This window comes from Pleurodeles waltl, chromosome 3_1, assembly GCF_031143425.1.
Source record: "Pleurodeles waltl isolate 20211129_DDA chromosome 3_1, aPleWal1.hap1.20221129, whole genome shotgun sequence".
In the NCBI taxonomy this organism is placed as follows: domain Eukaryota; kingdom Metazoa; phylum Chordata; class Amphibia; order Caudata; family Salamandridae; genus Pleurodeles; species Pleurodeles waltl.
The window spans coordinates 794,174,509-794,186,532 of NC_090440.1; positions in this window are offsets into that span (position 1 = coordinate 794,174,509).

Genomic DNA, 12,024 nt, shown 5'->3' on the forward strand with positions numbered 1-12,024 from the left:
GCCTTTAAAATCTGTATTTTATCTTGTCACATGTACTGCCCTTCAAAGACATAGGTCAAATGGCTGGTCATGTCTTATGACAAGTTCCTGCTTTTTATTTTTTACATGGTGTTTACAAACTCCTCTCACTTTGTAGTCCGATAAAGAAAAATAAATTATGTGACAATCTTGCTGAGGTACAGAGAGTGTGAAAGAAAAGGCTGTATGTCATTTTTGTAACAAACAACAAAATGTTAAAAAAAAACAGTAAAAGAACTGTACACATTCAGCAGTGAGGAAAGCAAAAGTGAAGCATGCTTTGTCATTCTTACGTCAAAACAAATCACAACACTTTCCTTGGTGATGGAGAAATGCCAAATAACCACTGAAACTTGACTTCCACATATCATCATTTATGTGTAATATAGTTTTATCAGTAAAATTGTATGTCTGTGTACATTCAGTGCCCATTTCAATGGAAAATGCACTGTCCATAAATGACAGTGCACTGCCACAGATGCTTTAGTTACACTAAAAATACTTGCCTCATGTCCATCAATCCCTACGCTGCCAAGCATTTTCCCCCTTCTGTGCCAAGCCTTTTTTGGCTATTTGGGGTTAGGCCCTCATGACATTTTGTCCACATTTGCTATCCACGCCAAATTTGCATCCTTTTTTCCCAACATTCTCTGGATTCTAGAGGGTCCCACAGTTTGTGGGTTCCCCTGGAGGAGACCAAGAAATTAGCCAAAATACAGCTAAAATTTGTTTTGTTAGAGGAAAATTGGGAAAAAGTGCTGCAGAAGAAAGCATGTGTTTTTTTTCCCTGCAAATGGCATCAACAAAGAATTTACAGAGCTAAAATCACAATCTTCCCAGCTTTCAGGAACAGGCAGCCTTGAATCAGAAAATAAAAATTTTCAACACAGTTTTAGCGTTTTACTGGAACATATCCCATTTTACTATTTTTTGTGCTTTCAGCCTCCTTCCAGTTAGTGACAGAAATGGGTGTAAAACCAATGGTGGATCTCGCACAGCTAAACATTTCTGAAAATTAGACAAAATGTTGAATTCAACAAGGGGTCATTTCTGTAGATCCTTCAAGGTTTTCCTATATAAAGTAACAATTAAAAAAAACATTGAAATTGAGTTAGAAAAACACCCAGCCGTTTCTGACTATGTTTTCTTCTGTAACTTTTTCCAGCTATGGCAGATGTTGAAAGCAATATATTATTACGGCTGCTTGATCCTTCTGGTTGCAGGGATATATAGGGCTTGTAGGTTGACCAAGAACCCAACGTACCCAGAGCCACAAAATGAGCTGGACCTTCCAATGGGATTTCATTGCATACATGGCATATAGCAATTAATTTGGTAAAATAAAAAGAGTGACAAATAGGTATCAAGGAAACCTATGTATTTCCGAAATGGGAACAAGATATGGAGTCTAGAAGCAGTGGTTATTCGCACATCTCTGAATTGGGGGTCCCTGTACTAGCATGTGAATTATAGCAAAGAGAAGTAAGAAGGAAAAAGAGATAGAAAGAAGAAAAGGAAAAAGAAAGAAATGAAAAGATAATAAAATGAAAATACATGACCAGAACCAGTAATTATCATAAAATATCAAGCAATAAGAACAGTCATTAAATAGTATCTTAAACATGTATTGAGACGATAATTTCATGGAGGCTGGAACATGAAAGTGTTATTACGAAATTGAGATGGTGGGAGACATAAATAAGTCGTAAGAGGTGACCAAAATGAGTCTTTTTGAAGAAGTTGTTTTGTAGAGATAGCAGATGCTCTGTCTAATCTGTGATGATGACAAAGCAAGTTCCACCATCCATTAAAAGTGATCTTATTAGCATCCTTCCAGTTTGACGTGATAATTTGTAATTCTAGAGCAATGAGCAAATCCACAAAACGGCCCACTTTACGGGCGCCAATCCAAATAGGAGAGGAACTTCCCAAACAAGATGTTGACAATGTCAAAAAGAAAATTAACATTGCATATCTGTGCAATTTTATTACAAATTTTTCGCCAAAAAGAAGCAATAGCTGGGCATTGGAAGAAAGAGTGTAGGTAGGTGCCTGGTGTATCAGAGCAGGTCCAACAAAAACCTGGAATGCTTGGGTTATACTTAGAGAGAGAGAGAGGAGTTAAAAAAAAGTCTATGATAAAAATAATAAATGGTCTGTGTAGTACTGGCATTATAGGATGTATGATGGATTTTGGACCAAATGCAATTCCATCTTTGAACAGAGAGAAAGCAATTGAGGTCCGATTCCCAAGTAAGCTCTATTTTATTTTTAACACGGCTTGGGAAGTGATAATGTAGGTATTTATATATGTGGGGTGCAGGGAGAAAGCTGCATAGGAACTAAAGTTGGAGCGGGGCTTGGAACTAGCAATAAGATATTTAGTTGTTGTGCCAGAAGGGTTATGAAGCTTTGATATTTTGGCATGTGGGTGGCTGATAAATGAAATTTAATTTGGAGTTCAGAAAAAGAGAGAGGTAGCATATGCTCAAACAATTGTTTGACTTGTAAAATACCTTTTATTACCCATTCTCTCCAGAAGAGAGTATGATTAAATAACCTGATATTTCTATTATGCCAAATAGAGGCGTCCAGGAATTTTTGTAAAGATGATAATGGTTTAGTAAATAGTGGATAACCAATTGCGATGGATTGCTTAAGACAAGGAGATGAGAACGCTCTAGGAGAGTACGAAAAATATGATATTGATTGAAATGCAAAGGAAAAATAATTGCCTCCTCCAATTTATACCAAATCGATGGAGAAATTTCTTGAGGAGAATAGATATAAGGTCAAACTTGTTTCAATATAAAGGAGGAATGATATTGATGAAGATTCGGAAAATTAACTCCACCTAAATCCTTAGGTGTGCACAGTGAGGAAAGAGCAATGCGTGCTTTGCGTCCATTCCATAGAAAGTTCATCAAAATGCTATTAAGCAATTAAAAAAATGTCAAAGGTATTTTGACAGATAAAAATTTATCACTGGGAGCATCATAGTTTTGATGGATTCCAACCTACCCCACCAGGATAAAAACAGAGGAGACAACTTATCCAACATGCTACGAATTTTTTTAACAAGATCTGCCAAATTAAGCTGAATAGTAGCCGGAATTGAAGGGGTGTACTTAATCCCTAGACATTTTATATGTGTGGGGGTCCATTTAAAATCCGTTTCTTCAAACATATGTTTTAAACAAAATGTATTTAAAGGAAGAACTTCAGATTTATTTAAGTTTAATTTATAACCTGAGAGGCTAGAGTATGAGTTCAGTAGTTCAATAAATACATGTAACGATGTCTGCGGATTAGAAACATACAAGATAACATCATAAGCATAAGCAGTAAATTTGATTTGCAAATCTTTATGCACAAACCCGGTAAACAAATTAGATTGGTTCAAGGAATATAAGAAAGGTTCCAAAGATAAATTGAATAACAAGGGGGATAATGGACACCTTTGCCTAGTACCTCGATAAAGGAAAAAATAAGAAGATTGAACTCCATATAAAAAGATAGATGTGGATGGGGAAGAATATAATATATTAATATATTTTAAAATTACAGGTCCAAAGCTGTGCCATTTCAGGGCTCGCATCATAAAAAGCCAATTAATATGATTTAAAGCTTTCTCTGCATCCAAAGTAATGTCAGCCATTGGAATAGTACTTGTAGAAGCAAGATTAAAATATTTAGTAAGGCTCTGGAATTATCAGTAATATATCTGCCTTTAACAAAGCCAGATTGTTCAAAACCAATTAAATCCTGTATATTCTGATTTACACGAAGAGCTAATGTCTTAGCAAATATCTTGCAGTCTAAATTAATGAGAGAAATTGGCCGATAATTAGCACACAGAGAAATGTCCTTCTCTTTTTTTAGGGATGAGGCAAAGCATTGCTTGAGGAAATGTACCTTGAGCCCTATCATTCTGAATAAATTGATAATAAAGAGAATGCAAATGTGGAAGAAGGATGTGTGGAAAAACGAAGGTAAAATTCAGCTGTAAAGCCATCCGCGCCCAAAGCTTTATTTTTTGTTAATTTTTCTAAAGCTGTCCTAATACCCTGTACAGATATTTCTTTATCTAGGGAAGAAAGGTCTTGAGACTGATTCGGTCAAGATGGGAGAGATTTTAAAAAGGATTCAAGATCTGCCTCAGAGGGGGATGATTCAGGCGTATAGAGACTTTGATTAAAATCAGAAAAACATTGCAAAATATCCTCATTTCTAAAATGATTATTCCCATTGTCGTCTATGATATGTGAAATCTTGGATTTTTGGGACTTAACTTTAAGATAACTTGCAAGCATCTTTCCAGCTTTATTACGCCCACCATAAAATTTAGAATCAATTTTTAAAAGTGTGCCTGAGGCTTGTTCAGTGGACTTCTTATTAAAATCTAGTTTGGATTGAATAAGGAGTTTAAGAGTATCCTTATCATTAGATGTAAAGTATTTATGCTCCAGAGTTGTAATGGATGATAAGAGAAGAGCCGACTCTGTGAGAAACTTTTTCTTCTTTGTAGCCACATAGTCAATAATGAAGCCTCTGACCGAGGCTTTAAAGCGTCCCAGACAATATGGAATTGCAAGGAAGGCGTCAGATTGAGATCAAAACATGCCTTAAGAAATACTTCAAATTTATCTACAAAGACCTGATCCTACAGCAAATAGTTATTAAAGCGCCATCTCCTTGACCTACAAGATTCAGTTGTGATGTCAATATCTATAAGCATAGGTGCATGATCCAATATTAATATAGCACCTATTTCAGCATGCACTAGACCAGTAAGCAAGTGAGGTGTCAAAAAAATATAATCAATTCTAGATTTTGAATTGTGCATGGAAGAATGAAAGGTGAATTCTAAGCTATCTGGATTGTATATCCTCCAAGCATCTTTCAAGCCTCTGGAATGAATGGCATTCTTGAATGTTTTTTGCATTTTATTAGGGATATATCTGGAAAGGGAGTGCCTGTCCGTAAAGGGGTCCATAACTTGATTACAATCTCCGCCCAATATAAGATTATCATTCGGACAGGAGCGTAAAACCCGTTAAATATTTTCCCAAAAGTTTAGATCAATACCTGTAGGGCCATAAATGTTGAGTAAGGTGTATGGGACATTATTGATAGTGAGGTGAAGAAGAAGCCACCTCCCTTCATCATCTCGCTCTATCTGTATGGAAATTGATTTATGAAATAAAATAAGAACCCCATTTTTATTATGGAGCGCCGGAGAACAAAAAATATGACCCACCCTCTGCCGCCTCAAAGAATTAATATCCTTATCAGAGGTATTAGTTTCTTGCAACATGGCAACCTTGCAATTTAACTTGGAAAGATGTGAGAGGACACTCTGCTTCTTAATGGGATTGCGTAAACCTTTCACATTCCAAGAAACAACACGCATGACTTTAACCATTTTGGAGAACAACAAAAAGAAATATCTGTAGCAACATTATCAACATAAAATAACTTATATAACAGTAAGTTAGAAACCACTGGATCTTATGATACCTAAAGGTATGTAGAATGAACAACCAAATCTCAGTCGAATAAGAAAGAAGGAAGGAATAAAAGAGGAAAGAAAGAAGAAAAAGAGAGCATACCGTGATAAAAACAGAGTAGATGGCAAGGAGCCTAATGGCTTGAGCCATAGTAGGACAAAGTAAAAACAATACAGTGACAATAAAGTGGGAGAGTGGGGAAGCACGGAAAAAGCTAAGATGGTCCACAACCGGAACTACACACGAGAGGAGACAGTAGGCCACAAAGACATTATTAACAGAAGAAATAAATAATACAGCATAAATATGAAGAATAATGAGTTATACAAAACACTTATCGACAACTGAGAACAAATGAAGACAATGGGTCTGGAACAGGACACAGGAAAGGGACACATATCGGATTTAGGTAAACAAATAAAGCATGAGGTATCTGTAAAAATAATAAAAATAATAAATAAAAATAAATAAAAGTGATCATTAACGTAGGACAACATATCAGCAAAGAACTTCTTAAGAACCAACAATGAGTAATCAAGATTTGCCACATTCCATTTCTTCACCCTTGCATTGGCTAATAAACTTTTTCATATCAGCAGGAGAGGCAAATGAAAAAGTACGATCTTTTTATGTTACTTTAAAGAAGCAAGGATGAACCAGTCCATAATGAGCGTTTAGTGATCTCAACCGTGGACGCAGTAAAAGAAACTCTTTGCGACGAGCAGCAGTGGCACGTGCCACATCCTGTGAGAAGAAAATCCTATGACTAGACCACAGCATCTGTTTCCTTTGCTTAGCTGCTTACAAAACCATGAGTGACTCAGTATACTCCAAAAAAAGAACAATAATGCCTCTCGGACGATCAGGTGATGAGGCACCAGAAGATCTGGGCCCCACACTATGCGCGCGTTGTATATTAAGAGCAGTACCGTCCTTGAGCCCAATTATTTTTTTAATATTAGTTTTCAGGAAAGAGATTATGTCATTGCCTTCCGCCTCCTCAGGAATGCCATAAATTCTAAGATTGTTACGCCGGTTACGATTTTCCAAGTCCTCAGTTTGCTGCTTTAGGAGCGAAATTTCTTTAGACATGGCATCGATCTTAGTAAACTCATCCTGCATATTACTGATCCTTTGCTCAGCCTCTGAGACCCTGGATCCAGACTTGACCACTTTTCTTTAATCTTTGGAAGGGTAGCGTTAGTTTCCATCACAAAGGGCTTCAAGTGTTTTATTTCGTCCATAAGGTCTTCCAGGGTCAGAGTCAAAGGAGATTTTGTTGGAGAGGAAGGATCCTTCTTTTGTCGTTTAGAGGTATTATTATAGTCCTTCCGTGATGAGGACATGGTTCCAGAAACCGCTGCAACCGTTGGAGAAGAAGAGGAGGGAGGCTCCATAGAAAATAAGTAGGCAGAGAATAAACTATGAGCCAATAGATAGTATAAAAATTATCTTAAATGCAGCACTGCAGTCTGAAAAACACGCAATACATAAAATCTCTTGACCGGCAAAATTATTAATGAAACAAATAGCTCCTGAGGCTGTAGATGCTGACCATAACCCAATTGTAGAGGAAAGTGGCTGGATAATAGTAATCCAATTTTAAAGAAGAAAAAATGAGCTTCATAGAGTACCTGCGTCCTACAACATTAAAGTATGCAGTTGTTTTTCTCTTCTTTTTTTCCTACCAAAAAAAAAAGAAATTCCAAAAATCAAAATGGCGGCCACCAAAGCTGAGGAGGGGCCAAAAAAGCAAAAAAACACTACAAAATATGCTCCAAAATTATTCTAGCGGTAAAATACCTGTTGCTCTCATGTTCTCATCTTTGTGCCTCTATTATCTCTGTCCATAGTGCCAAAATGCCACCAAACGCAGCTAAAACGTGCGACGATGTGGAGCTTCAACGGAGGGCAGCCGTCTTGCGGGCGTCTCGGCCAGCATGTGAATTATAGGTCATTTCCCAAAATGATTTCTTTCTTACACACTGTCTTCCATTTGGAAGGCAACAATGTTGAGAAAGACAATTGGCAATAACACGTGTTCTTCTATCTGCGTTCCCCCAAATCCCCCGATAAAAATGGAACCTCATTTGTGTGGGTAGGCCTAGTGCCCACAACAGGAAACGCCCCAGAACGCAACATTGACACATCACATTTTTTCCACTGAAAACGGACCTTTTTTTTTACAAAGTGTCTAGCTGTGGGATTTGGGCTGTAGCTCAGCCGCCACCCAGAAAAATCTAGCAAACCTATAAATTTTCGGAAACTAGACACCTAGGGGAATACAGGATTGGTGACTTGTGGGGCTTTCACTGGGTTCTGTCAACCAGAATCCTTTGCAAACCACAAAATGTGGCTTAAAAACACTTTTTCCTCACATTTCGGTGCTGCAAATTTCTGGAATATGAGTAGAGCCACAAACTTCCTTCCACCCAGCATTCCCCCAAGTCTTCCGATAAAAATGGTACCTCACTTGTGTGGTTAGGCTTGGTGCCGGCGACAGGGAAGGGCCCAAAACACAAAATGGACATATCAAAATTTTCTTTTACAAAACTACCTGTTTTTGCAAGGGGTGCTCGTGCGTTTTTAGTCCTGGGCTCGGCAGCCATCTAGGAAAACCTACCAAAGACAGACATTTCTGAAAACTAGACACCCAAGGGAGCCAGGGATGTGTGACTTGCGTGCATCCCCCAGTACTTTCTTATCCGGAATCCCCTGCAAGACTCACATTTTCCACACATTTCTGTTTGGGACCACCGCACCAGCACAGATTTCCTACCACCCAGCATTCCCCTCTGTCTCCCGATAAAAATGATACCTCACTTATTTATGTGGGCCAACTTTGTCCCCATTTATTGGGGTGGGGGTATGGCCAAACCCCAACTCTTGTTTAAAAAATAAATCCCTGGTTTCCATTGGGCTTTCTGCCCCCTCGCGGGCCTTACAACAATAGGCTGATCCGCCCCATGGGGAGGGGGGGCAAAAATGGCCAAAATGAATGCCCCCCCTACAGGGGAGTGACCCTTGTCCAAGGGGCCACCCCCCCAAACAAAACACACAAACAAAACCATCCCTGTTGCCCAAGTGGTTTCTGCCACCCCTTGGGGGTAGATGGGTCTAATAAAAATAGGCTGATCCACTCCCTAGGTGGCAGATATGGCCATCAGTAATATACCTCCATGGGGAGCAACCCTTGCCCAAGGGGCCGCCCCACCCCCAAACAAAACACACACACACACACTACAATCCCTGGTGCCTAAGTGGTTTCTGCCCCCCTTGGGAGCAGATGGGCCAAATAAAAATAGACCCATCTGCCCCAAAGATGAGGCAGAAATGGCCATCAGTAATGGCCACCATGGGGAGCAACCCTTGCCCAAGGGGCTGCCCCCCAAACAAAACAAACACACAACAATCCCTGGTGCCTAAGTGGTTTCTTCCCCCCTTGGGGGCAGATGGGCTTATACAAATAGAAAGATCTGCCCCCAAAGGGGCCAGAAATGACAAAGTATAATGTCCCCGTGGGGCGCACCCTTGAGTAAGAGGCCGCTCCTGTTAGAGAAAAAAATATATATATATCCTTGGTGTCTAGTGGGTTTCTTTCCCCCTTGGAGGCAGATTGGCTGAAAAATATGGCCAATCTGCCCACAAGGGGGGCAGAAACAGCCAACATAAGGCTCCCCTACGGGAAGGGACCCTTCCCCAAGGGGTCACTCCCCAAATAATCAAACAATTAAAAAAAAATCCTGGTGTCTGGTAACTACATAGAGATAGTGCAGCAGGAATGCTCAAAGGGACATGGAAGAAAGGAAAAGCCTTTCCTTTCCTCCGAAGCCTCTCTGACCTTCCCCTTCCCCCTTTTGGTTAGTTTCTTCTCTGGACGCGCTGGAAGCTATGCTTCCAGTGCGTCGGGCGGCATCTGATGACCTCTACTTTTAATTAGTAGAATTATGAGAAATCTATTGAATGTATTTAGTTGTAATGTATCTCTTTTGCCTTACTCTAATTGGTAGAGAGCTCTGAAAACAAATTACTATAATGAATGTATGAAATCCTTTGTTCAGAACCCTCTAGAACAATGTGATTTCTTGCTGTAAATAGCCAACCTTCCCTTACAAGGTAAAACAGATTTCTCTCTTATTTATGTTTTTCTTTTTATTGATCCGACCTTTACTGAGTTCTTGATTGACTCTATAGTTTAATTTAGCTTATAATCTAATTTATTGACTAAATGATTTTAGCTAGATTGAATTAACTTCTGTGTGCCAAAAAGTCTTTTAAATAAGACCTATAAGGTCGGGATTTTGGTATCTATCATTATTGTAGGACCAAATGTGATCTGCATTTCTGCTACTTGAGATTTCTCTGTTTGATTCCTTAAATTTTAGATGAGTCAAGCGGGGAGCACCAAAGTAGGTCTAGGGACTACAACGCTCCTGATCCTTCCCAGGATGAGCATAAAGGAGACTAAGAAAGGGTTGAGCACGTTCTCAGATCTGGTAGCAAAGCTGATGGTTCTGACTGGACAATCAGCATTACTGACTGGACCGTAATAGGCTAATTGCCCTTTAGCACTGAGAACTGTGCCTTCTTGGTTCAGACTTTTTTTCCCGAAATTCTAATTGACCCCAACCCAACCTGCATTCATGATGACTGAGGGGAGAATTGGTAGCTGTTCTGAGCTTCTCAAAGCGCTTTTGTGTGTCTCAATATGGAAATCATTGTGCATGCATAAAATTGAGGGGGAGAGCAAACTCATTGCCATGTATGCTGGGAATTGTAGTTCATGACAAGGTACAGTATCATGTAGTGGTAGGATTTTGAATTTACATATTATGTGGCTTTGATTTGTGGACTTATACGGACTGTGATTATTGCCTTGTTGATATTTTTCCTGTGTTTTGAGAGCATGCATGAGATTTTGGTTATGCTTGATGTCCTTCATGTAGTTGTTAAATAATGTTGGGGTTGAAGTCGGTAAGGCTCATCAAAGTCTGTAATCTCAAGATCTACAAAGCTGTTTTGTCGAATTGTCTTCTAGGGTTAAGGTGTAGAGTAAAGCACTATTAGTCACCCCAAGATAGGGACATAATATGAGTGAGTGGATGTCTTAACTTGGAGTAGTATCTGTTTATTCCTTGGTGCATGGGAGTGAACAAATCAACAAAAAGTAGGCTCTCACAGGTAGAGTGTTTGCTACTGTGTGCTTGTGAGTGCTGTTAAAGCACTGGCTACATCTTTGAACTGAAATATTACCTCCCATTTAGAAGACGCAGACAATAGTAGTTTAGAAAAATCTTTTTGGAGATTTTGTTCTCTGAGATTATTGTACGCAGAGCTGCTTGCATCATAGAGTATCGGGCTGGGACAGGTCGGTTGGTGTTGAGAATGACACAGGTGACATTTGTCCTGGTCACGCTGGGATTGGCAGACAAGGAGTGGATGCTGTGTTGTGATTGAATTGATTGGAGAAGCTTGCATGAGGACTTGAGCAACCCAATAATTTGTTGACAATTGTGGAAACAGGGTGAATCTTTCATTGAAAGTCTAAAATCTTTGAACAAAGAACAGAAATTACTACCAGAGGGTACCCCTGCTAGGGAGATGGCAGCAAAGAAAAGATTATAAACATGTGTCTGGCTCAAACAATGGCACGAGTATACTTCAAAAGATGGAGCTTTGCAAATGTGTTTATGCAGGACTTTCCACGTGGTGAAACTTGAAAATCTGAGAAACAGAATGCATGAGATAAAACCCCAAACTAGACACACACAATTGCATGCTTTGAACCTATGGGAAAAGGTAGCTAAGAGAAAGAGGCGCGAGAAATATAAAATTCAGACCCAAATAAACGCTGGCCATAGCTGGATATTCAAGATGATGAAAGGCAAAAGATCTGACGTGAGAATGTGGTTAAGACAGTATGAGCTTACCCCACAGCAGCCAATGATGCTCTATAAAAGGAGAAATCCCCCACCAAAATGAAGCCCGTGAATGATGCGGGGTCAGAAATTGAAGATGAGGATAACTTTTTAGATGACCTGCTAAGACCAAGACCACCCTCATGCAATTAAGTTCCACCATACGACTTAGTTCAATCCACAGGGCAGACACCCCAGAATTCCTTGGAAAAAGTAACAATCACACACCCTTCTAATGTGCGAGTGCACCCCGATTTATGTAGACCACTATCTCCCAGGCCTGAATGATTCAATGTGTCTCCCTGACATCAGTTACCTCTATCACATTCCAGACTCTAACAAGTATGAGTCTTCCTCTGACGCACATGGTTACAAGCACTCCACAAGCTCAGTTTTGAGTGTTCCACAGACCCTAGTTAATGCAGGAATCCACTTACTATCCAGTATTCTGGCAGAAGGATCTACTGACTCACCTGCTACTGGGCAGACTGCAGCAGCTGTAGCTCTGAACTCTCACCACAGCCTAGAGGAAATGTCCCCCAGAAATGAAACGTCACCCAGTTGAAAACTGAGTTTGA